At 38.3% G+C, this 27,630-nt stretch overlaps 1 protein-coding gene across 9 annotated transcripts in view; it reads left to right on the forward strand.

Moving 5' to 3' along the window:
- The window catches only part of TENM1 (teneurin transmembrane protein 1), a 1,396,333-nt gene that overhangs the window by 933,062 nt on the left and 435,641 nt on the right, over window positions 1-27,630 (forward strand). The window contains exon 3 of one of the 9 annotated variants that reach the window (XM_074962521.1): window positions 20,894-20,955. The exons of the other annotated variants lie outside the window; for them this stretch is intronic. The gene's annotated coding sequence lies outside the window, so the exon portion shown is untranslated. The remainder of the gene's footprint in view (window positions 1-20,893; window positions 20,956-27,630) is intronic. 9 annotated transcript variants of the gene reach the window in all.

Here is a 27,630-nt window from a genome sequence, read left to right on the forward strand (position 1 = left end):
AGCCCCATCAGGCACTGGTATTTCTACCCAGAATTCAAATGGGCAGCGGAGACTGCAGGAACTGTGGGATAGCTACCCACAGTGCAGCACCCCGGAAGTCGACGGTTGCCTCGGTACTGTGGATGCACTCCGCCGACTACATGCACTTAGAGCATTTGTGTGGAGGGACACACAATCGACTGTATAAAAACGTTTTTCTACAAAACCGACTTCTATAAATTCGACCTAATTTCGTAGTGTAGACAAGGCCTTACACAAGCCACAGGTTATAAAATAATGTGAAATTGTGTTGCAGATTCTTAATACAGACTATCACAAGTTCTGTGAAACAGAAACCTAGGAAAAGTAAACTTTTAGCTGAATTTCAACCCCCAAAGTCTTACACTTTTTTCTTGTGAAAGCTCAGAAGGAGCTAGTTCATATTAAAGACCTGCAAATTTTAAACTTGAAAAATACTGCTGTAACTAAATTAGAAGAGCATAAAGTAATTAACCTGGTGAGCGTGTTATAGGCTTTATATACAATATGTTCCACAGAGAGCTGAAATACAAGGTCTAACGTTAGAGTGATTTTTGCCCCACTCTTTCTGTTTTCAGTTAGTTGGCCGGTTTTAAATCTACAGTTGAGTAACACTTTCCTCCTCCACCTACCCTCTGAAAAGCAGAACTTATATTGAGAGTAACAGGAACACAAATGTTGATGAGTTCTCTTCTGCATCTCATTTTGGGAAGAACCAGGAAAAAGTAACATACGTTCAAAAAGGCTGAATGTTGTCAATTAATGAAACTCTCAAGTCCATTACTTATAATTTCAAATAGTGGAAATCTGCGTCATATGGAAAATTAGCATACAGATAAGATATTCCTTGTTCTAGAAAGGAAAGAATGAAGAAAAAAGTTGTCTTTGGAGTGAATCTCCTTTTTTAAAAGTTATTAGGATGGGGTATACAAATAATGCACTAGTAATGAAAGGGGAAAGCAACTACTCTGCACCCAGGCAGACTGACCTTGCCACACCTTCAAAACATTCATGGCTTGGAGGAGGATCTCAAAAGGAGAGTAGGCAAGCTCAGTAGGGCAGCAGATAGTGGAGGTGAACTGACCTACACTCTGAGCTCCTGAGAAGGAGTTCCTGCTGCCTGAGGCCTGACTGTAGCAATGTGGCTAAACCCACATGGAAGAGACTTGGGATTCTTAGAAGGCCTGAGATTTCCATTGATTTCTAGCTATTCAATGTCTTTACTTTAGCTATGGTGAAAGAAGAGTCTGGTGGGAAGTGGACTGCTGAGGCAGTAGTATAACATTTTGGTGGTGCAGGACTTAGCCGCTTACACTGCGATCTGGATTGAAACCTGGTGGAGAGGGTGGGCCCAGGTTCCGCAACAAACGCTTAGAGGGTGCCAAAGGCAAAAGCTGACCCCCCTGATACAGGGAGAGAAGGACCTGAGGACTGAAGGGTCGCAACCTCAACCAGAGGAAACTTGGAGACTCTTGCATACGTCAGAGGCTATCATTGCTAGACTCTTTATATACTACAAAAGGGAGGATATAAAACATGTCACCTGGCCAGAGGGCTGAGTCCTGGAAGGGGCAGACCATCACAAGACCAGAGCAGGTGTCAACGAAGGCACCGGGAAAGAAGAGGACCTGCAACACCCTGCCTGACCACTGGGTGATGCCCGGAATGAGTAGTGAGTAATCCCTTTCACAGTAATACATTACTTTAAAATTATATTCTGTCCATGAATATTGTGTAATAAATTCAAAATTAATTTTTCAATAAAAATCAATACGATTGATATCAGCGTTATGCCAAAAATCAAGATAACTAAGCCATATTTTGTTTACACCTAAAGTTGGGTGTGTGCTATGTTACATGATACAGAATTTAGGTTTTATGATTTTACAGATCAGTATAATTTGATATGGAAAAAGTCACAAGTTTTCCTACAATTTGAAATACAGTATAATTTGTACACTTTCCAATCCAGTTATGGCCAAATCCTAAGCCACTGTGAAAGTTATCCTGATCATACAAAGAAATCTCCATGCAGCCCTTCGGTGGATCTTTTGGCACAATTAGGACCAGAGGACCTGATGCATTTCTTGATGAAGTCAGCGGAAAGACTGACTGACACTACCATGAGCATTACATCATGTTGTAATCGAGGTATCAGGAAATGAAGTGATGAATTGTTAAAAGCTTCTGCTGTACAGGTGATACCATCCATGGTGTGCTCTGAGCAGGTCACCCACTGCACGAATGGCAGTACAAAAATCAGACTCTGTTTCTGCAAAGGAAAAGAGCCTTTCAAAAGCCTAGTGAGAGGAGTTATGAAGGGAAACAGCTACGGATGTTGGAGCTGAAAATGTGGGAGTATGTATTTATTTCCTTTAAAGGCAAAGAATGTGTAAGGGTTTTGAAGAGGAGAGTGACTGATTTTTTTTTTCCTAATGGTTTCAGATCCTTTGTCAGATTTTGGTTGGTATGCTTATAGAATATTTTTCTCATGTGAGTCAGAATGTACTAGAAAATCATTTTTCCAGGAACCTACAAATAGCCCTTTAAAATCACAATGAACCAGATAATTGTAACAATGAAACATTCATCTATCCACTGCTGTTTTGATACTTTAAAAAAACCTCATTGGTAGTTTATGATGGTAACATAGTAACTGATGGTAACTGATTAAATTTAGGCTATTGAAGCATAAGGAGTTCTGGACTTTTTTAATTTTGGAAGAACTTAAGCCATCTGTTGCCTTGAAGCAGAGAGATTTAGAAATCAGGCACATCAGTAAGAAGGAATTTATCTGGGGAGGCTATTAATTAACAAGCTTGGATAGGGTTCACATCTTCTTGCCTTAAAGTCAAGGCATCCCTAACAAGTCTGTTGGACAATCAGATATATTTCTCAGGCAGTTACTATTCTCTAGAGTAAGATGAAAATAAAGAATATCTGACCAAAGACTTATTTCAATATTCTAACTGTTATATTATTATTATTACTGACTTTCCTTCTGGGGGATGGGAGGGCAAAGAGCACACCCAGAAAATAAACTGGGATAACACCTTCCTTTTAGGAAAGACTTGCATCAGATACACAGAAACTAAATAAGAGACTTGAGTGTACAGTGGATATGCTTTAATGTACTACAGCCGTGTTGTAAATTTCCATCTGTTCTACAGGAGAGCAATATCTTTTGCTACTGGAATTTAATGTTGTTCAACAGAATTCACCCTGCAGGTCAGGAAATCCCCAATAGGAGAAGTGGAATTTTAAGGCTCAAGGGCTGTATGTGTCTGCAAATCTTTTCGTACATGAGCATTTTCTCACAAATTCATTGTAAACTGGTTTTCAGAAAATCCAAGAAAAGTGGAATGGAACGCTCATCCCCCTACATTAAAACTTAGATCCTCAGCTGATATAAATTGGCATTAATGAAAGTCAATGGAGCTATGCTGACTTACATCAGTTGGGCATCTGATCTGGTGGATTCTCCATCACTGGAAACTCAAATCATGATTGGACTTTTTTCTAAAAGAGATGCTTTAGTTCTAAAAGGAATTAATTCTTGGAAGTCCTTTGGTTTGTGTTATATAGGAGGTCAAATTAAATTATCACAATGGTCCCTTCTGGTCTTAATTGCTGAATAGATACAAGTACACAAATGTACAAAAGTACTACTTTTTTGCAACATAACTTCATCATAACCTCACATTCACTATTCACTCAACAAAGCCAGTTCAGTCTCTAAAGCCTGGCTGTTGTTTTCTTTGAAGTTTGGTGTCTGATGTCCACTAACATAAAACCATGTTCTGGTCGCCTATATTATGGTACCAAAATATGCAGAAATATACACTGAAAAACCACTTTTTTAAAAATTGTATGCTCGTATTTTAATCAGCAGTGTCCTGAGCCCTCACTTATTGATGGGGATTGAATGAAGCTTTCCACATCATGTTCACTCTTGGTGGTGTTTTGCACCTCGATTCACATAGTTAACATAGCTTTGTAGTTTTAGGGAGTTGCTGAAGTCTATAATTACCCTTTCATAGAATGAAGTATAAGAAGAAATTTCAATGACTATGTTAATAATGTGACATTAGTGTGGGTGTGTTGATTGGTTTGCTCATGAAAAATTACGCTATAGAAGAAAAAGTTAGAACCAGTACTCCATCCTCTTGAACTGTTGGCTTCTTTTAGCACCACTGACCATTCTCTTCTTGAAATCTTGTCCTCCCTGGGTCTTCATGACTCAGCACTCTACTGGGTCTCCTTCCTCTCTAGTTACTCCTTCAGCCTTCTCATTCTCCCACACCCAACTTTCTGTAGGGGTTTATCAAGGCTCTACCTTTGGCCCCGTGCACGTCTTCCTCTATACCTTGTCTCTGGGCAATCTCATTTTCAAACACAAGTTCAACTGTTATCTCTATGGTTATGACTCAGATCTACTTCCCCATTCTGGATCTGTCTCTGCATGTACTAAAATCTTGGATTGCCTGACGTCCAGTCCTGGATGGATGTCCAGTCCTCAGCTTAAACTCAACATAGCCAAAATGGAGCTCTTACCCTCCTCTAATGCTCCAAGCCATCTTTTTGTCCCCCACCCCACTTCGTTCTCAATCACTATGGACAATACCACCATTATCCCTGTTACTCTGGCTTGTAACATAAGGATCTTTTTCAATATGTCCCTCTCTCTAGTTTCTCACTCCCAGGCAGTGTCTAAATCTTGTCTCTTTTTTCCTGAATAACTCTAATATCCAGCCTTTCTTCTAGATCCACACAGCTAAAACTCTCACTCTGTCCTTCACCCACTCACATCTTAACTACTGGAACCATCTCCTTTTCAATGTTGACAAATCCTTACTCTACTTAGAGTCATTAAAAACACTGCTTCAAAGATCATTTTCCTTGCTCCTCACTTCAATCATATTGAATCCCTCCACTGATTTCCCCCTTCTCAACCTCATCAAACACCAACAGCTTGTCTTCTCTTTTAAGGTCCTTCATGCCTATCTTTGCCTTATCTCTTATTCTCCTTATCCACATCTATTTATATGACTCCCAAATCTGCTCCATCACTGATGCTAGTATTCGTCACCCATGTATTAAACTTTTGGACAAGCACGTTAGGGCTTTCTCTCATGTCATCTCACGTATATAGAAGAGAAACTCTGGATATAGCTACATTGCAGTTAGACACTTACGGCTGGTCTGTGCCAGCTGACTTGGGCTTCCAAAGCTCGGTCTAAGGAGCTGTTTAATTGCGGTGTAGACGTTTTGGGTCTGGCTGCAGTCCCTTAGCCCAAGGCCCTTATCCTGAATCAACTGGCTTGGGTCAGCCATGGGTTTTTAATTGTAGTGTAGACATACCCTCTGTAAACAACCTCTAATGCACCTCCTTTAAAGCTCTCCTCCGTCAAAATACCTATGAAAACCTGACCATTATTAGGCAGCTGGTGGGCCATGTCTGCTAATTATCATGCTGACCAGTATTGTCTCATCGTTTCCTTTTGTTCCTCCATCTGTTTGTATCTCTTGTTATCTCTTATCTCATGCTTAGACTGTAAGCTCTCTCATGCAGAAACAATCTCTTTGTTAGAGGTTTGTACAGTGCCTAGCACAGTGCAGCTCTGCAATCCCTCTCTCTGAAAGAGAGTGAATGTTCACAGAGGGAATCAATGCTGGTTGAAGCAATATTAACTTCCATGTAGTTAAGATGGCTCCCCAGCATTAGCTCCTTAAATTCTTAGCATTCTCCCCCCACCCACCCACAGAATTCAGACCTTCAGGATTTTGCTTGAAAGGGCTTTAAGAGCTGCGAGACTAGTGGGAGAAGACTGCAGATATGCTACTCTTCTTCCCCTCTCCCTGTTTTTCTTAGCTCCTGCTCCAGTAACACCTGTTCTTATCGTTCTTATCTACCAGCAGAGCTGGAATGGAACATCTGGCCCAAAGCAATATTTAGTAATCTTGAGTTAAGCCATCATATCATGCAGATTCTTAAACCAAATTTGCTAAATGTAAAGATTTTGCCCAGCGTATGAGAGTAACATTTAGAATTATCTCATGATCGGCAAACTTCCAAGTGTTGTAGCACAGAGTTTAAGGTTGCTGTTCAAGGTAGTCTTCTTAATATCACCACATATCTGTTTCAGCTGCAAATTCAGTGTTTTAACAGACATGTAAGATTTACATACTAACTGATTAGTGTTTTTCATTAATTCAAAGGATTTACTGTCTCCTAATATATTAAACAGTAGCTAAAATTGGTCAAGTTCTAACTTTAACTTTACATGAAGAAATAATAGTCAGGTTGACCTTGTTAATTCTGTTAATAAACTGTTTGGTACCTGGCAGAGTTAGGCAAACTATTCTGCCTTCAAGTGAGCTCAGGTAAACAATCTTCTTTGAGTTCATTGCTGTTGGGTTACCCAGCTTGCCCTTTGATGAAAGCCTGAATATCTCCATTATACTTACAGTGAAGATGGGACTTCTTAAAAATTGTGATAAATCACACCACCAAGCCAAGGAGAAATTCAAACACTTGCAAGCATGGGAACCAACAGAGCTGATGAAACACAAAGGTAACATTAAGAATAAGATCTCTGTGTCACTGTGGAAGCAAAATAGAACTATAAATGTGCCCAGCCTGCATGATGAATGTGCAATAGGGAAAAAAATTAACTTACGGAAACACCATGCAATATGTGAGTCAAGAAAACATAAGAAAATAAGAAGAGCCATAGGGTGTCAGAACAATGGTCCACCTAGCTTGTTTTCCAACAGTGGCCTTTGCTAGGTGCTTCAGAGGAAATGAACAAAACAGGCAGTCATAGAGTGATCCATCCTCTGTTGTCCAGTCTCAACTTGAAACTTGAGAAGAGAGGTGTTTTTTTTTTAACCACCAATTCATTTTTAGAACTAAAGCTATACAAATTTAGGATTAAAAATATGGCATTATATACGTAAGAAAAGATTATCTTCTGATTTCCAAAAATTAAACCGAATATTTGCAGTTTTGAGTGTGTGACTCTGTTAGGAAGTATGATTCAGCCTCTGAATTTACTGAGGACTAGATGGTGCCATTAAGGTACAGGCAAATGTGAATGTGATTGGCATCTCTAAGAGGTGTGCCTGCTGCACCATACTGAATTGCTGACTCTTAAGGGGGGGCAGGGGAGGGGGTAAACAGGTTCCTGCTGTGTTTGAGGAAAGCACAGGGAGGACAACAATTGTGCCTTGCCCCTGTCCAGGCACAAAAGGAAAGTGAAAGTTCTTTGTATCCTCCCCTTCCTCCAACCTTTGTGTCTGTACTGTATTTGTAAATCACATTATAAAAGAAATTCTCTTGTATGGAGTAACTTCCTGTAGCATTTAATAATTGTCATGTTCCTGACAATTTTGTGTAAGTCTTGGCCCATAATTTGCTGACATAACACTGTCTTTTCAGTGTTTTTGTAAGGCTGCTGATGAGGTCATAGAGAATTTACAAATGTGCCCTAAAAGCACAAAATAGAAAATATTCTTAATAAAAACTGAGTGTAAAACATGATAGATTACAGGCATTGCTGTTATCTGGTCTCTCTTCTCTTCTCCTGTGGAATGAGTGGGTGGGTGAGATTGACAGGAGGCTTTCAGGCACTGGGTGTGATGTAATTAGTCATAGATTTCAGTCAAGTCAGAAACAGTATGGGAGTAGATTCACCTCGTGTATTTCAGTATTGCTGCTCTGACCTGAATTGACACTAGAAAGTGCATAGTCAAGTAAAAATGTAACCTCTCTGTTAGATTTTTTTTTAGTTACAATCTGTACTTTCCCAAGTGGCTAGTGATTATGGGTGCCTCACTTTTGGGGTACTCAGTTTTCAAGCTGGAATTTCAGGTGTGCTGAGCATGCACAGGCTGCACTAAACTGTACTGAAGATGGACTGATATGGAACAGGCCTAGGACTCAGGGACTGAAAACAGCTCTTTGTAACCTCATGCTTACACTCATGCAACACCATCAAGAATATTAGGAACAACTATGTTGAACTGTTCGTGTTTCCTCTTAAACTGTCAGGCTGCTTTGCTGAGCAAAATTTAGTACACTGTTTGTTTCTTTAAAGCCAATGAGACACTGTCAGTCAGGAAATGTTAAGGAGACAGTCCTATTTTGAGTAGCTAATAGTGCCTTGATTCTTAACAGTGAATTTCCTTCCTTGTGTGGATTTAAGCCAGATATTTAGCTTGTTTCAATTTTTTAAAATCACTTATTAAGCATGACATTACAGAACCCACTTGTGATGGGGCTACATTACATCATATGATACCCCAGTTTTTATTATTCTCAGCTAGTCAGATTCACCATGTGAAATAAAGCCAGTAAAGGAATCATTTTAATACATTTCAGTTTGGGGTAGGATACCTAAAGGGTATGGGGAGTTTGGGGTATTGAGTGCACAAGTTCTTTTTTATCCAGTGATGAGAGTTACAGTGCAAACTATTAAAGTCGTGTCTTATCTTTGATATACTAAATAGCAGTTGACACAGGATTTACACTCCTTAGTCTGTGCAGTCTGATCTTCCTTCTTCAGTCTTGCTAATGTCTATTCATCATGGAAATAACTGATGTGGTATCTGAAAAGAACTCTTAGCTACATTTGTAAATGTTTGAGAATTCAAGCTTGTGATTCATTTTTGCCATAGTGCAAGGAAACGCTTACACAATAAACCAGAATATGGCAATATGTTCTCAAGGAAAAGGGAGGAAAAAGGGTAATTGGCAGATTAACTTGAGCTTGAAAACAAATTTCATCATGTTCCAATGGTAACAAATGCTTCTTTTCTCTCTCTAAATAATTACACAATGGTGGATAGAGGAAATGAGGTAGAATATATTTTGAATTCAGTGTTCTTAATCTTTCATTAGTTATCATAGATACTATTCTGCAGTATACTGTTCTAGCAAATGTATTAACTGTAATTTTTAAAGTTAGTAGTACTTTTATCATTCAAGTTTTTAACCATTCCTAGCAGTATAATTTGTTTTTCCTGGTGTGACTGGAATCAGAATTTAGTTTTTTTTATAACATTGGTATTATTTTCTGCCAGAATTCATTAACCTTTTAAAAGTTCTGAGATGATAAGGCAGCGTTGTCACCTCCAGTTTTGCAGATGCACATACTGCATCCTAAAAAGAAGAGGCAGATCTGATAGCATTCAGCGCCTATGACAGCTGCTTTCTTTGGACACTTGGTCTCTTGAGGCATAGTGGAGATATGCAGCAGAAGTGGAGCTGCCTGTGATCTGATAACGTTTCAGTTCTTTTGTTGCAGCAACACATTACAAGCCCTGTTCTGTGATAAATGTGATTTATTAAAGGGGCTGTATCAATCTTTTTATTGTTTAAAAAAATCTTTTTAGGGGCAGGATTCAGTACAAAAAATATGGCAGCTGCCATACAGTGGAAGGACACTAAGACCCTGAAATATCAGTTTTTCAGGGTTTTCGCTGCTTTCCAATCATATACCCAATATAGTGTCTGGATGTATTTTGATTATTCCTTGAATATTGTTAATGGCTATGGGTTTTTGGTGGGTTTTTTGTTTGTTTTGCAAACGATAGTTCATTATTTTCTTTACGTAAAAGCAGAGTAGCCGTTCATCATGTTCAAGTTGCTAGATAAGATAATTGGTTTCTTTTTTTAAATAAAAAGTATAGCTTTCATTTTGACATACAACCTTAACAATAAATTTAATTAAAATGGTGTTGCAATAACCACAGCCCCTAACTAGCAGTTGCTGTTAATCACTGAATACTAAGCATACGTTAACTTCTTTAGCTCAACTTTACCATTTAAATGTCTAATAACAATACATTGTTACCAAGTATCAAAGATAATTGTCTGAATATAGTAATATATGACAGGCTCCTGATGATACATGTAGATATTTGAGCATAGCAGTATAGTAATTCTGCATTAGTCCTTCTCAAGAAAAGAGTAAATTCATGTTTAGTTCTGTATGACATGCAAGCTGTGCATGATGACTTGCATTATTTCTTTGTTCCACTGGATTTATATATAGACTAACTGATAGTTTAAACTATTACTGATGAAGAGAGATCCATAATATGGTCAAGATGGTGATGACATTTAAACTATTGATTATATTTGGCTACCTGGTGTATCCCATGTTCAGGTAATTGTTAATATACAAAAATAGGAGAAAATGTTCTTAATCTTAAGTGCTTGAACAATTTCCATTTTCAGTTTTAAACGAATGGGTATTCGACCTCAATTATAGTGTGAACTCAGTATACACACTATTTTGTAATTGTGACCTTCTCTTCAGAGAAGACACATTGTCAATTTTCAGTGTCACAAGTAAGGAAAAATACTTGAATGGCCCACTCCAAAGCTCATTTAGATGTCCTAAAAATATCTGCTAGGAGTTACAAAACAAGTAAACTACAATCTTTTCCCCCTGCAATTCCTGCATTGTAGGAAGTTGTAGGAGTGATTTTCCTATATGTCACTGGTTTATTAATAGCGCTAAGCTCTTGTAGTCTGTGATTTATTTTTTTTCAAAAATGCTTAAACATTGGTCTAAATCTGTTCCCACTGAAGTCAGTGGTAAAACTCCTACTGATTTAGCAAAGTGAATTAAGCCAATGCTATGTGGTTTTGCAAATCCTACATTGTGTCTTTTCATTCAAAGATCTCAAAGCACTTCAGACATATTATTTAGTTCTCAACAGGAAGTCTTTCCAATATTTTTTATTAGATTTTACTTCCTTTTTTTAAAATTAAAATAGGGAGTTCTTTTGATAAATGTAATGGCTTATCAGTCTCCAAAACTGAAGTCTTCTATGACTGTGGACTTTTTGTTTGCTTTTTTGTGTGAAAAACCTAACATTGAGTTGTATTTGCTTTTGTAACTAAGCAGTTAGCACCCAGTGCAACTGTTTTGAGTAGATTTTTATATTTAGTCTGTAGTGTTCTATATTTGTATTGCAAAATGTTATCTGGAGGAGTCATTTTAAAAATAAACTACATACGCTAGTTAATGTGTTGTCTTTTTAAATAATAGATTTCATTGGATGTGGGAGGTGAAACGACCAAAAGCAGCTTTTAGATTTGCTATTTTAACAAAATTATCCTAACAATAATGCATTGATTCATTCATTGTGTGTGTGTGTGTGTTGAGCGGGAAGCGGTGTCCAATGTTGTGTTTAAAAGGGGAAAAAAAAAATTTGTCCAAACTTCAGTCCCAATAATGAAATGAAAATTTCTTAAGTTCTTTTCAATTTATTTTCAAATGTCTGTTTAGAAATTATTTTACTGTGTTTTTAACACAGAATACATTAAGATCCTGATTCTGCAGTTTTTACTCAGACAAAACTTCTGTTGAGTTTAGTGGTTTTGCCTGTGAATGGACTGTAAAACCAAGGTCTATAGATAACAATTCTTAGCAAGCATTTCAAGTTGTGCTGGTAGTGTTTTTCAAATTTTGGTACCAGATTGATTTCTGAAATCTTGCTTAAGATGCAAGTTATCAGTAAAGAAGTTTAAGCATTTAACAACTGTGTCCATTCTAGAGTACCTTAGAGCACCTTAGAGCTATTTGTATGAAATGAGAAACAATACACAACACGCACGCAGAAAAAATTCAGTACAATACTTTTCCCCAAGAGCTATTAGTCTCAGGAAATCAGCCTTGTAAGACTGAAACTTAATCCCAGTGCATATACTTAATAGGCTAGAGTGAGGACTTCCACAGGGTGCCACCGTGCCCTAGTTGTGGGACTTCACTGTAGCCATTACTGCAGCCTCTGGCCTGTAATAGCTCTCTCACCTCCTTTGTCATGGAAAGAAATTGCTGCTGTATCCACCTCTTTGTTCTACCTTCATCTCACTCAATTTGTTGCAATAATTGGGCCTAAAAGTTTGCCCTAATAGTGAGCTCAACTGTAAAAAGTATGTGAAAGTTCATAATTTATGACAATAACCTATATTAATGAATGTTGGTAAAGAGGTCAAGTTGTTTTTTAATAATGAATGTTATAAACAGGTGAAAGGAAAAACAGACTAAATTAGTCTAAACAAAAATGGCCTACTGATGTGGTAGAAGAACTATGTCAATTATGCTTGATAAAAACAGAAAATGTTGAACTGGAAGTTAATGAACCAAAATTGGTGTATTGGTTTGTAAGCCTAACTGGTGGACAAAATAACGAGGGGATGAACTATGTCACCCTCTCTTTTCCCCTTATTGGAGTTCTTAAAAAGAGACTTTGAAAAATCAAGCTCTCATCTTGTCCCATCTCATCTTCTTCAACCACAAGACAGAGGGAGCAGACCAGACTATAGGATTTTCTTCCTGAGAGGAAGGCCATCAGGCCTTGCTCTTGTTTAAGGAACTTTATTTTTCACCTGTGAGTCCTGAAAATCATGTCATGATGTCCTGTCCTCAGCCCATCAGTGGAGATACATGCTTCTGTGTTGTAGGCAATTAGGTAAGATCCTGTTCTGTCTCCCTTTCCTCTTGTTACTTTTTGCCCCATTATTTAGTCCTGTCCTATTGCTCCATCTCTTGGCTTTTCATCAAATGCACTGCATCAGTACAGTGAGATGAGATGGCCACAACCCTGCTCTGTATAAAGAGAAAGGACCCAACCATACTACATCCCTTGAACCAGGATCCAAGCAACAAGTGTCATGGTCAACTTGCCAGCCAAGTATCCATTTGTAACTGACCAACCATCCAGTGTTCCAAAACATCAACCACAGCAGTATTTTCCCCCATAATTTCTGTTCAGTTTCTTCTCCACTTGTGTGTCTGTTTTCAAAAATAGGGGAAGCAAATACCCTTCACACATCACAACTGAGAGCAAAATTAACCCTTTCCTCTTCATCAAAGAGAGGTTATTTGATGAACATAAGAGACTGATGTTTTGCCTACAAAAGGAGACAGACTTTAATAGTTTTTCATTAAGTTTGATTTGCATGTTTTGCATAATTACTTAATTTTTGTTTCCATATAAATGCTTGTTTTGATTTCTCGTTCTTTCTTTTGTTTGGTCAATAAACTTGCAACTTCAGAATTAATGCTTTTGAGTGTTTCTGAAAAAAACGAGTAAACCAGGGCCTCTGTGGAACCTCCCAGAAACGTTTGTGTCGCTGTTTTAATGTTGGGCAGTGAGTTTATAACACCTTTAACTCTTTTGGCCTTTGAGATTAGTAGAACAGTCTCATCTACAACCTCTTGCCCCGAATGTTTGTAGAGTGCATGGAGCCCTGACAGAGCACAACAACATGGGATGTAGAAGGTAAAGCACCTCTATTCAGGATGTTAAACTTCTACACCCGCCTCTCATTCACTAAAGCCATGCCAGTGTTAATGTAGTCATACAGTTCTGTGGATGTGGACAGTAATAAAGCAGGGTTTGCTACATACTGAATAATGACACATTACAGGGCATAAACTCATCTCAGTGTTATGCACCTACTTCCTGCAAATCAAAATAAGACTAAAGCCTATTACAGAATATGTGTGTGTGTGTGTGTGTATGGTGTTTCCACATTTGAAAGTACATCATTTTATATCTGGAATAACGCCACTAAGTCAATAGTTAGTCCAGATTTACATCAGTATAACTCCGATCAGAATCTGGCCCAAGGAAATTGTTCAGAGCCACAGAATTATTTTAAATCTACTGTATTATATCATGAGGGATTGGGTGAATCATTGTTGATTTGATATAATACTTGGAGCCTTAGTTTGTTTGTTCTAATCCAGCTCAAGTAATTAGTGACTAAAATACTTATCTGATATCTTTCCATTGGCAAATTGTATTGCAAAGGAGTTTGTGGTATCATTTTACTGAACTAGGAACAGATCACCAAAGTCAGCCTTCAAAGCTGGTCATTGACTAAATTCCCTTTACTACCTCCACTTGGCTCAGAACAAATATAACATGAGCAGTGGCACTGCAAGCTTTCCTTCCTGCAGATCCAGAATATTTATATTCTGAATTGAAGAGACTGTCGTTAGGGATGAGCCTCCAAGGGTGGCAACTATTATGGTAGCTCTTGATGTGGGCAAAGCTGTTCAGTCAGAACAGTGACTTTCTGAAGGCCACACAGCTGGTCAGGGGCAGAGCTGGGAACGGAAGTGAGGTCTCCTAAATCCTACACAGTGTCATTTCCACTGCTCTGCATTTCCTCTCAGTACTGAATTCAGCTGCATTTGAGCCAGTGGAGTAGTGTTGAAAGGCGGTATAGCCTGTTACGCCTGTTACCAGGGCCCTTAGCCAATCAGCACCTGATGTTACAGTTTTCAGTTATTCCGTGGACGAAATGATTTTTAGTCTGCCTCTTTATAAGTGTGGAGGGAAAAAAATGTTGTGTATATGAAGCCAAATACTGTATTGGAATGTGCATTTAGCTATTCTATAGTATTTAAGCCATATGTATCACTTCAAATTATATTGTTTTTTTTCTTGCCCCAGGAATATATACCATGTGAAACTCCTCTGAAAATCAGAATGGAAAAACAGTATTGAGTGTGACTTTGGTCTCTTTGTTTCTAAGCGCTGTCACTGATGCAGAGTAGAAAATGGAGGCAGAGAATTAAGAATCATTCATCTAATAAAGAACAAGATGATGAGTTCAGTACACAATCTGTTTGGGAAGGTGAGGTAAATAGAAGTCATGTTAAACAGTTGCTAAAGATATGGAAGGAACCAATGGCAAGAGATAGATGGGGAGGAATTTTAGACCCCAAAACAAAACAACTGGATGGACACACTATATTTCTTTTTCCTACCTGAGCAAACCATTGGCGGATGCTTATATGCTGGGCCACGTAAGTTTCAGAAAAGAGAGGCAGGGTAAGTGAATGAGGACAGTAGTGCTCAAATGTCACTTATCTGAAGTGAGCTAAGGGAAAACAGATTTATTTTGATATTCATCTTGGATTAGCAATTCAGTTTCTCATAATAAAGAATAATGAATCACTGCTTTTCTTAGTAGTTTTAAACAGATGGGCATTGCCATAGCAATGAAAGAGCTAAGATGAGTCATTCTGAAATTAATTCTATCATGTTCTTCCCCTCTTCCCTTTACTTTCTAGCTTCATTGATTTTTAAATCACACTAGTCTGTGTGGAAACTAACATCCAATTAAGATATTTGGAGTTGATAGAGCTCTTTCTTTCTCTCTCATAGTTAGATTTCTGGAGAGAAGTCCTGTTGCCAGAAACTATAGATATATAAGTATAATAAATTATTCAATCAATTCTTACTAAAGGCCTTGGGCATGTCAGTTGTTGTTTTCTACACTTCAATTCTCCATCTCTGAAATGGGAATAATGGCACTTTCCCCTCCCCTTTGTCTGTTTTTTCTATTTGAATCACAAGGTATTTTGGTCAGGGACTGTCCCTTGCTGTGTTTATGTTCATCTTCTAGCTTGGTGGGGGTCTTTTCTCAGTTGGGTGTTGCTTTAATACAAATAGGTAATAATGTGTACCAGCTGCTGAAAAATGACTTATTGCTCCTGTTCAGACTCCATGCACTGGGGCAGCACCATATCAGTGTGGCACAGAACCCCGAGCAGTCTTCTCCCAAGTTTTCTGCTGATTTGGGAGGAAGAGTGATCAGCATGTCCAGAAACTGCTGCAGGTGGCAGGAGAGAGGAGTCTGCCAGGTCCCTTCCCTGGACCCAGGCATAATGGAGACAGCCACAGGTAAATTATAGGGTATTATGTATAGAATTAATAATCTAAGAAATACATGGCTAGGAAGGGGAGAAGAGTATTTATCTTAGGTAGTTATATTACTGTATAGTATCTGAGTATCTCAGTCTTTAGTACGTTTATTCTTATAATAGCACTGTGAGGTAGGGAATTACTTTTAGCCCCATTTTAGGGATCGGTAACTAAGGCAGAGAGGCGCTAAAGCCTGATCTATATACGGTATTTGTACTATTGAAATATTTCTCTTTAAGTCTGTTTTATTTATTTAAGCAACCAAAATAGCTAAATTGGTAAAGCCCCTAATGTGGTCACAGTTGTAATGGTATATAGGTGCCTCATACTGGTAAAGGTTGTTCCCCTAAATTTATTTGATACTGGAAGGTTGCACTATTTTAACTATATAAGATTCAAACTGATATAGGTTAAGCAGCACGCACAAAAATGTGTATAAGAAACCCTAAGTCTCTTGCTCAGTGTCACACAGGAAGATTGTGGTGGAGAGGGTGTTGAACCCAGGTTTCAGGCTAGTGTCCCAACATTTGATCATCTTCCTCTCAAATGGAATCAATAGAAATCAGTCTATTTTAGATGTAAGCTCATTATGTAGGGACCTTACATGTTTGTAAACCAGTTAGTATACTTTTGAGGAGATGCAACATAAATAAATAGTTTGTATGTAACTGTTTTTGCTAGCATCTGATACTAATGTGATGTAGACAACAGTGTCTGCATCTTGGACATCCTACTCTCATTTTAGTGTATGGAATAATTTTATCAAGTTTTTGTTGTTCAGGTATTCACAGTTCTTGAAAGTATATCTACCCTCTCTGTTTTCCATCCCTGGAATGTGGATTGCTTTGTGTGTATTGGTAATTTAATTATCCGGGTTGATCTAATACCCTCTTTATTTAAATAAGCAACCACTCTCTGGTTCTCTGTAAATACTTGCACATGAGCAGATTGGGGAATCTGAATGCATGATAGACAATTCCAGGTATCAGCGATTTGAGGCTATTTTGTCTTGTTCTCAGACTAAACTGCTCTCCTAAGGTTTGCTTTCATGTAAGCACTCAAAACTACTTCTGATACATCTGCTAATGGAAGAAGCAGTAGAAATTATTGGGGTTGTATGAACTTCCACAAAGAAACATCCTTCTATATCTCTATCTCTCTCTATTTCTCCAGTCTCCCTGACTTACCCTTCTGAATTCAGAAATCCTCTGCTTAATGTTCTTCTCTTGTTTGAAAAAAGACCATGGAGCATAGATCATCGAAGAGACTGATTAAGAAGTGCAGGGTGATGTGCAGAAATGATTTGTTCTGATCTTTGCAGGGGTTCTTTCTCCAAATGGATGATGGTGGATGCTGCTTATTTTCTTTAAATACCCCACCCTGTGATAATGTGGTACCTTTTTATAAATGTCTTCACAATTACACTAATACCTTCCAACACCTTTTCAGAGGAAACTGATGATACCCATGAAATTGGTGATGGAGGGTTATTCAGTTCTGCTAGGGGCATTATATTAAGGTACAAAACATCCACTGGAAATTAGCTGGGTTTTTTGTGTGTGTGCCCCTGCTGGTAGGCATACATTAAGTAGCATGTGTTTTATTACTTACACATCCCTAATTAGTACATGCAGCTGTTAAAAATTGGAGCAGAATGAGAATGAAAGACTTTATTTTTGTGCACAGACAAAAATGAAAATTACAAGTTATTTGTAATATTAAAATAAATACAGTTTTTGTGCCTATCTGGATGAATAATTCAATAGGGGGATGAGGGAGACTGAATAAGACAATGTTTTTTTCCAGTAATCAATTTTATATTTTATAATTTTTTTCCAGTAATGACACAAATGATGCAGAACACCTTTTATTGGTATTTTTATATCAACATATATAATGCATTAGTCATGTTATTTGAAGTCGGTAGGAGTTGAGGATGCAGAAATTGCTCAGCTTCTTACAGGAATGTGACCGTATCAATAAGTGTCTAAGGTATATTGTAGTGTTTCAGGTGTCATGTTACAGGTTAGTGTCTCAGCATTTTCATTGTAAATCTTTTTTTTTAAGTGTTTTTATAATGTTTACTTTCAAGTTTCACTTGGGACTTTAAACTTGACAGATATTTTCTTTGAGGCAAAGAGTATATTATCTTTTAAAAATGTGATCAAAGTTGTAGTTTGGCCCAGTATCTCTGGCTTCAGCGCCTTGTTTTCTTCCAGTGTTTTGGTTTGTGTTATAATAATTGAAGGAGAACAAATCCATATCTCCCTGTAGCCCATTGGCTATACTGTGGGGGGAAGGGACAGCTGATTGGCTCTTGTGATCCACCCCCTTTTACTGTCTATAACGCTCTCATGGGCATGCAGCAGCCGTCCTGCTGCTGTTCCCTTCCAGTCCTGTAATAGAAGTATAGTTTAAACTGTGTATTCAAGATGCTGTGGATCTGACTAATTTGTCAGTTTGGAGGATCAGGAAGGAATTTTTTTTTCTGGGCAAGACTGGCAAGTTGTCCAGTGTTGTTGTGGGGTTTTTTTGAGGGGTGGGGCGTGGGCAGGGATTTGGTTGTGTTTTTTTTTTTTGCCTTCTTTGTGGTGTTTGGGGGCCTGGATTCAGGTTAATGAGTAAGGACCGATATTTAAAGGTCAATATGCGTAAAAGCCCCAGAATATAAATGGTGTCTCCTGTTAGCCTGGAGGAAGAAGGAGACAACATTATGCCTTCAAAGAGTGAAAAACCCTTGGTATGTACCCTCATTCCTCTTTGTGAAGGGTTGGGGGGGGTCAGAGGATTCAAAGATGGTCTGACTCCTAGGGGTTAATCTGAAGGAGGCAAACCCTGGATATTGGTTTACTTGGCAAGCAGACCATTTAATAATGCACAGAACTCAAGCAAAAGCCAGGTATTAGCTTTCTAGTCTTCAATATGTGACTCTATTCCCAAGGTCCTTTCTCCGCCAAAACCACAGAAAAGCAACAAGATTTATATTTATAAGTAGGACAGCACAGAGTGGTAGTTTGTTTGTTTGTGTTCTGTCTCTAAGTTCTGGGGAACAAATTCTCATTTGCACCCTGACAACTGTCCCTGACTAAGAAATTGAAAAGTAGCAAATTAAAAACTGATTAAAAAGAAATGCCACTTTTCACATCACATAATTAGGTTGTGGAACTCATTGCCACAGGATGTCATTGAAGCCAGGAACTTACTAACATTAAATGATGGATTGGACATTTATGTGGATAACGGTATCTAGGGGAGTTATAGTACATAGTTGAAAATGCAGCATTTTAGAAGGGACAAAATATAATGCTTCAAGTATTACACAATCTAGTTATTAGAGTGAGACTTCTCCAGGGACAGATTAACTCACATCTGCCTAATGGTGGGGTTTTGCACTTTCTTCTGAGAGATCTGATGATGGCCACTGTCAGACATGATATACTGGACTGATTCCATGTGGCAACTCCTGTATTCTAGTGACTTTACTGGGAGGTGTACAGGTGTGATTAGTAGCAGAATTTTAGCCTGGGTATATGATTTTTCTTCCTATTGAATGAGATAGGATTCACAACCATCTTTGGAATTAGCACACCTATTTTGCCAAGTTTGATGCAGTTGACTATGGCTGGTTGAAAATTTTCAGTCAAAACCATTTTTGACATAAATTTGGGGTTTTGAAAAATATTTTCTCAGAATGTCTGCTTTTCATAGAAAATGTTGGCCTTTATCAGGTTTTCACTTTTGATGAAAAAATAGAAAATTTTCAAGTCAGATATACCGCTGCAGTGTCTCATGTCCCATTCTTCTCTATGGTCTAGAGTCCCCAGCTGGACTTCATCTCCCATGATGCAACATGGCTATGGAACTCCCCCTCCAGGGCTGTCCTGCCTCCTTTCACCAAGAGGGAGACTGTCATTCATAATGGCAGATATGGTCCAATCAGTGACCTGGCTTTTAGCGCAGAATGAGAGCATGAGGGACTGAACTACTCCCATGAAACACCATCACAGAATTTCTGAATGAATTTTGCTTGAAATATTTTTTCTTGATTTTTTTCAACAAAAAGTCAATATTCATCAGAAGAGGAATACATTTTACAATCACCTTATACTCTGTCAAAGGGAGTTCTGCATAAATGATGCGTGTGTTGGTGAATATGGTACTAGACTACTGTTGTTCTATTCTTGGCTAAGTTCCTGATCTGCTGGGTGATCCTGAGCAAATCACATAAACTCTGTGTCTCAGTTTCTCAGTCTGTAAAATTAGGATCTTATCTTTGTGACATGCTTTTGAGGTCTACAGATAGAGTGCTATGTAGGAGTTTGTTCTACCCAGCAAGCCACATAAAGGATATATTTGTAGGAAAAAACAAAATCATCTATGTAAGTAAAATGTGATAAACATTAACTACTTGTTTTCAGAGAACTGTGTAGGATTTTGAAGGTTGATGTCTTCAGAGCTATATCTTGAAAAAACACTTTCCTTATCTTGGTCAAGCAGTAAACATACATGCAGTAAGATTTCTTTTATACTGTAGCATTGTAGAAAGTTCAAGTTCAACTGTTTATTAAATTTAGTTCAACTTACTACGTTTGTCTCATATTTTCTTTTTATCAGAAAGCGGCATTTTCTTGTATCATTAATTGTCAAAAACAAGTGAATCTATGAGAGAATACTAGTGTGTGTTTAATAAAAGCAATTGATCTACTTTTTCAGGTATCCTTTATGTTATATGTTTATTTGAAGTCTAGTCTTTGAACAGGTCTCTATAGTAACCTACTAATCAGAAGTTCATCTGATGTTTATACTGTCAGCATAATAAAAACACCTTTTAGTTATGCTGAACTGTATCCAGCCATGCCCAGGATTTTCTACTTATCTGAATAAAACTTTTTATGTGGTGATAGCATTACTGGATAATTTCTGTTTTGTAATGTCTTCTGATGTATGTGATTAATGAATAGATCATAAAGGACCAGAAGCTGATATCCTTATTCAAATTGATTCAGAAAATAAGTAGGACTTCTTGCAAAGTCAAATTAAGAAATAAAGGCAAAATCTAGCCCCAGTAAGGACCATCAGTGTTGTTGTCATGGGATTTGTACTTTGTAATTTATGTATATTTTTCTCTCTCTAGGTAGTAGATCCAAGAAATGGTTACCATTAAGAAAGATGATGATGTATTGATGGGGGAGGAGGGTGAGTTTGCAAGATAAGATCTTATATTTCATATCTTACTTGAAAGACAGCACTTGTAGAAGAATATTACCCCCTAGTAGCATGGCTTATTTATTTATTACTGTTCAGCTAGGATTAGTATATGAATCTCCAGTTACAATCCAGGATTCTTTAACATCAATTTTATTGTCTCTAATTCAGTCCTGACAATCTAAGTGGGAGCTTTTAAGGTCTGCTATGTAAAGATTCCTTGTAATCTGTTATGACAATCTGTTTTAATTTAGTTATGTGCATATTACACAGGGGCTCTGAATTGTATTGTTTTGGGACAATGATTGCTGAACTAAAGATTCACTAAGTAGGCCTTTACACAATAGACTATAGCAGATCCTTTGGAACTATTAGCATACTTTGCCAAAAATCCATGTTATGCACTTTGAAAAACTGGTATATTTATCCAGTTTTCCAAAATAGTTTCAAAGAGTTGTCAAGGACTTTCGGGAAACTTATAAATGAGGAGGATTTTTTTTTAAAGAAATAGCTTATGTTCCTTAGCCATTTTAATTACTACTGCAAAGAAAACAAAGGAAATCTCTTCACACAAGTAATACAGAATGTGAAAGTTTATTGCTTCTGAAATTGTCATTTAATTATGTAAAATAAAACCTGAAATATTTTGAGCTCATTAAAATTAGAGATTAACGGCATAGAAAGTAATGTTCATTTTTTTAGATATTTATCCATTCACTTTCAGAATACTTTTCCATCTGTTCCCCAAGCATATGTTTATTAGTGTATCCTATTTCCTTTTAAAATCACAGATCTGAAGGATTTGCAACTGAAGAACTGTGATATTTTCCTTTGTAACTTCACTTAATGTTTAATAAGGTCTTATCAGTTCATTAAAATTCAGCACAAAATTAAAATGTATTGTTCTGCTGTGTTCTGAGGATCAGTGTCACAAAGATTTAGCAGTTTTCCTCTTTAGGCTCTCCAATGTAATCTTGCTCTTTTATTACAAACGAATTTGGATGTGATATTTTCTTTCCAGTAAGTTACGTCTTTACATGCCTTTACCCCTTCCACACACCCCTCCTCCCCCACCTTCCACTAGGCTTTTCCTTCTGTCCAAGTTGGCTCACTCTCATAGCCTAGAGTACTTTCAGGCTATATCAAGGGATCAATCCATTGCCCTTAGCAGTGGGGCTCCAGGCAGCTGGCCAACAAAACTAAAAACAACAACCCTCTATAACCTGGGGACATAATATGTAGGAGCTGTGGAGCCATGTCAGACAGGCCATATGATATCAAAATCATGCTTTTATTTTTCTCCCCGTATCTTCCCAGATTTCACTTTTATCTTGACCGAACAATTTAGTGATTATGACTTACTGCTTTTAGAGCTAAACAGATGAGCTATTATTAGTTTGATCACATAATATGGATATTTGAATCTTGGCACTCAAGATATATCCTGATAAATTACTGACAAATTACAATAGGTTGCAGTTGCTACACTATTGACACAAGTAAAAGAGACTGTGTCATATTGTCCTCCAAGGCATCAACAGATTGATTTTAAGATAGTGGCAAAATAAAATAAACACATGGGATACCTTGTCAATAAAGAAAACAAAAACTACTAGCCAAAAAAGCATTATCAATTGATTTTTTAACTCTGAATGATAATTATTTTTCTCCTAATTTTGGTGATGGATGATTGCACACAGGAGGCAGAAGAGTAAAGGAACTTGACCAAAATTTGTATGTTTAGTTAAACCAGATAATTGTTAATGTGGAGAATAACATGCTATTTCTGTGTAGAAAGAAGATACACAGTTTTAAGTAATTGTGCAAAATTATTGTATGATTTGTGTTAATTCATATTTTATACATATATATGTATAATTTTAGTGATCTCAAAACGAAGCGTTATGAAATGCTCCTCCATTCTCTTTACATAAACTTTAATTATCCAGTATAAGTGATGCATAAAATATTGACAGTGTCCATATAGGTTGTGCATATTAGTACAAATAAAAATGTAATAGACGCACCATTGTAGCAATGTTGAGGCATTATGAATCAAAATCTGTGCTACTGACTTCTGTGGGGTGCACCAGATGTAGCTCAGTATAAAATTCGGACCTGCAGATTCAAAATTTTGGTGTTGGCACAACTTAAGCCCTCCTCATCTCCCTTTCTAATGAGTTTGTGTCCCAAACATAACATGCAATATTTATTTTTATGTTTACATAAAGTAGATGCCATAGTACACTTCATTGCCTTAGTGGTTAAGAAAGTTATGACGGGGTTGTATACTGAAAATTAACAGTGATGCAGTTAGAAAAGGAGTACTTGTGGCACCTTAGAGACTAACAAATTTATTTGAGCATAAGCTTTAAGCTCTAAGGTGCCACAAGTACTCCTTGTCTTTTTGCGAATACAGACTAACACGGCTGCTACTCTGAAACCTGTAATGATGCAGTTGTATTCATAAAATAAAGCTAATTATAACACCATTCATAACCCTGGAAATGTCATCTTAAAGTAGTAGTGATGTCATGTGTGACTTGATTCCTAGGCCTGCGCAGCCTACAAGAATTTTTCATGTAAAACTGACTTCATTTGGAGTCTGAAGCTGCTCTAGTGACCTAGATTAGTGTCAAAAAGGCAGAGAGAGATGAAAAATGAGACTCTTTGAGGGTACCTGTCTAGACCGTGTCAGGATCATTTTGAAAACCCTTCCTTTTTTTAACTGACTGGTAATGATACATGAAATAGTGTGTGTCAGTTAGTGATTTTTTTTCACCCTCTATTAGATATACAGTGACCACCATTACAAAATCAGCACGTGACATGAGTAATCACCTAGTCATGTCTGAAACACTGTACTCTTAACCAATAAGGAGACTAGGGAGTAACTCATATCAGAGATACAAGTAGGTGATATCGATTTTAAATGTTATTTAAATTATCAGAATTCATTCAAATTAATCTGATGGTTTATCTTGAATTTACTGAAGCAGGATATGAGTTGGGTTTGAAAAAAAATCAGCAGCTTCACAGCATAGACAATCTTGGGAAAAATAAATAAGAATGAGGTTAACCACACAGAGGGTTCTTCTCCCCCCCACAATGGACAGTTTCTGATTGGAATTCTCTGCCCAAGTTGTACTGCTAGGATCAATCTTAAGTAGGATCTGAGAAACTATGAGCCAATCCTCCACAGTGTCTTAGGGTATAAACAGAATTATATGATTTCACCATGGTGGTACTTGCTCCAAATGTACATGGTTAACCGGACTGCAAATTTTGGGTCGAGGAAAGACTCTTTCCAAGAGTATATTGTCAGGAAATTGCAGGAGCAGACAATCTGGTGGTCAGATAGTAATTATTCAGTGACAATACATGCTGATACTCAAAAAGTTAAAGCTTTATAACAGTTAAAAGAGAAATTGTCAACATCATATGTCAAATATAGTAAGTAAATACCCTGAAATTAAGTTTCAAGCAGCATCTTTCTTTTTTTGCCTATCTGTAAAAATTTTGATTGTCAATGGAAATATTATTTTTATCTGTTTGTGTGTGTACGGTAAAATCAACATTTACTAATAAAAACCAAATCCTTTCAAGCCTAGTCATAAGTTAAATTTGAGCCTAGTACTTTGAAACAGACTAACATTGACAAATGACATGATATGGTGTTATATCTGGGAAAATCATCAGGTACAGATTATTTCAGACCTATTGTTTAACACCAGACTTTAGACAAATCCTTTCATAACAAAAAATGAATGGAGGCTACATAATGGCTTTGGTCTCTTTATACATAATTATATGTTTCTCGGAGGATAATTATAATTGAATTACAGGGTGCCTTATGAGTATTCTAACTGGTGGTTAGAGGATGGTGAAGGGAAGCTAAGAGATTTTCACTAGCCATAATGTGAATGACACCCTATAATTCAATTATAAGTAGCCCCCAGGAATCATGTATTTATATTACAAAGTGGTTTGGAGGAAATGAAAAACTGGGCATTTTTGAAAGAGAGACACTTTTAAAATTTACATATGATTGATTTTGTTTTTTTTAAATTTACATACACACAGAGTCACTGCAAACCAACACATCTAGAGTGTGCATATCCATCAGTGGAATTCTTCCATGCTTGTCCCTTTCCAGGGCTGTCACATCCACTCAGAGGTCAGTTAATATAAACGTATAACCACTAAAATGATGGAAGGAGCTTGTCTTCTGGGCTTCTTAGATCATCTTCTTAAAATTTTAGCACCAAACTGAAGGAAGGCTTACCGATTTTAGCCTTTCCCTTGCTAACTTAACTCTTCCAGTGACAATATTTCTGAAGAACATTTTTTCCTTTGCAATGGATCCAATTTGTATTAAAAAAAAAAAAAGAAAAGAAAAGAAAACATGGAAGATAAATCACTGTGAATGCATGTATCCCAGATAACATAGGTTCTTCGAGTGATGTCCCTGTGGGTGCTCCACTTTAGATGTTGGTTCGCCCCTGCGCCCATAGCCGGAGATTGAAGGAAGCAGTGCCCGTTCGGGTCACACATGCACGGTCCCTGTCTCGTGCCGCTTCAGGCGGTTAACTGGCTCTGTGCCACCAAACCCCCCACCCTCCAGTTCCTTCTCTACTGCCTTTGGCTTGAGTTGGAGCGCTTAGCAGCGCCCTGCAGCTTAGGAATAGCTTAGCTTTCCCTTAGTTTTTAGTTTTCAGTTAGAATAATTAGCCTTCCTATTTTATTGCCATTTTTTTCTTTAAAAAAAAAAGTTATTTTAATTTTTCCTCATAGGGCTGTAGATTTCCGTTTCTACCGCAGCAATGCGGTTATCGTACCTTCCCCCTTTGTTTTTTTATGGGGAGAGTATGCTCCCTGAGGGGCATGCCTGGCTCCTCAAGGTTCAAATGCTGCACTACCTGCAGGCTTTCTATACCTCTTTCAGACGGACACTCTCAGTGTATCCCGTGTCTCGGTGAGACACATATACCGCAGAAGTGTTCACACTGCCACAATCTGAAAGCTCGCACTGGAAAGGCAGGAGATCTCCAACTGAAACGTCACTCCACCCAGCCTCTAAGCCTGAGTATACACCCCACCCAGCCAGAAATTGCCATCGGCAGCCTCTGATAAGGGCCTTTCCTCCACAGCATGGGCTCCTGATCAACCCACCAAGAAGGTGGCAAAAAAATGGGGTACCATGTCCCCAACTTAGGGGTTGACCAAGAAAAGGCGCTCTGCTCACAAGCTAACACTCCTGGTACCAACCGCACTGGCCATGTCAACGGCCAACACAACGGACCCCTCCGGCACTGTTGGTACCAAGAAACCAAAAGCTCCCAAGCAGCCAAACTCAGTCACAAGCAGCAAGGGAATATGAAACCCCTTGCCGCGGTACCAGTGGATGCTAACAAGCAATCGGTACCTAGCACCTCAATAACTCCGATGCTAATGCTGCCACCTAATGCGGCGATCGCACACTCCAGTCATACACCAGTGCCGACAAGCAGTTTCCAACATGTGGTACCATTTCCTTCCATGCCAATGGTCCTGATACCAAGCACGTTGCACCCATTCCTCTACCACAAAGACCTCTCTGTTTCGTCAGTACCGATGGTACTTCGGTACCCGGAGCACTTAGCCAACCCAGTTCTCCACCTCTGTCTGCCCCACAATTCTCCAGTGAGGATGGAGAGGGAAATGAAGATGCTGAGTGCTTTCTATCACATTTCTTCCCTGTGGCTGCTCCTACCATGCACGCCCTTCCGTGCACGGGCTACCCAACAACAGTTCCGAACCAACCCTGGTTTGGGCAACCCTGGATGCTCACTATGCCCTTCCAACTACAATGGCCTTTTTGGAACCCATGGGCTACATACCAACAAAAACAGGGCATACATGTTGGCCTTCCCACAGCTGACACACATCAAGCACCTTTACTGACACCAAAAGGCCCACCTGGCACCCAGGGGGCTCAAGAGGAGGAGGAGGAATTCTCTGATCAAGACAGTCCACCTGAAGTCCACTTCTCCTCATCCTCACCGGACGACACTATTATGCCCTTAACTCCCACCACAGGTGATGATTTTAAACAGTTTCAAGACCTCTAGAAGAGAGTTGCCACTTCACTGGACATCTCCCTGGAAGAGGTCCAGGAATTGAGACACAAGTTATTTGACATACTGCACCCACTGACCTAATCTAAAATTGCCCTTCCCATGAATGATGCAATTATGGATCCTGTGGAGTTGCTCTGGCAAACCCCTGCAATGATTCCACCTACCTGTAAGAGGTCTGATGATAAATACTACGTGCCTACAAAGGCCTTTGCTTTTCTTTTGTTGAATCCCACACCAAATTAATTGGTGACGGATGCCGTCAATGAACAGGGTAGGCAACAATACTACAGAAATACTCCATATGACAAAGACTGGAAACGCCTTGACCATTTCGGCCACAAAGCACATTATACTGCAACCTTACAATTGAGAATTGCCAACCACGAGGCCTCATTGGCAAAGTATGACCACAATAACTATGTGAGTCACTCTGAATTTACTGCCTTTATTCCAGATGACAAACAAGAAAAATACAAATTGCTCATCACAGAAGGTCAACTCATAACCAGAGCAGCATTACAAGCTGCCCTTGGTTCAGCAGATTCAG

The sequence above is a fragment of the Natator depressus genome, chromosome 9 (assembly GCF_965152275.1).
Source record: "Natator depressus isolate rNatDep1 chromosome 9, rNatDep2.hap1, whole genome shotgun sequence".
NCBI lineage: Eukaryota > Metazoa > Chordata > Testudines > Cheloniidae > Natator > Natator depressus.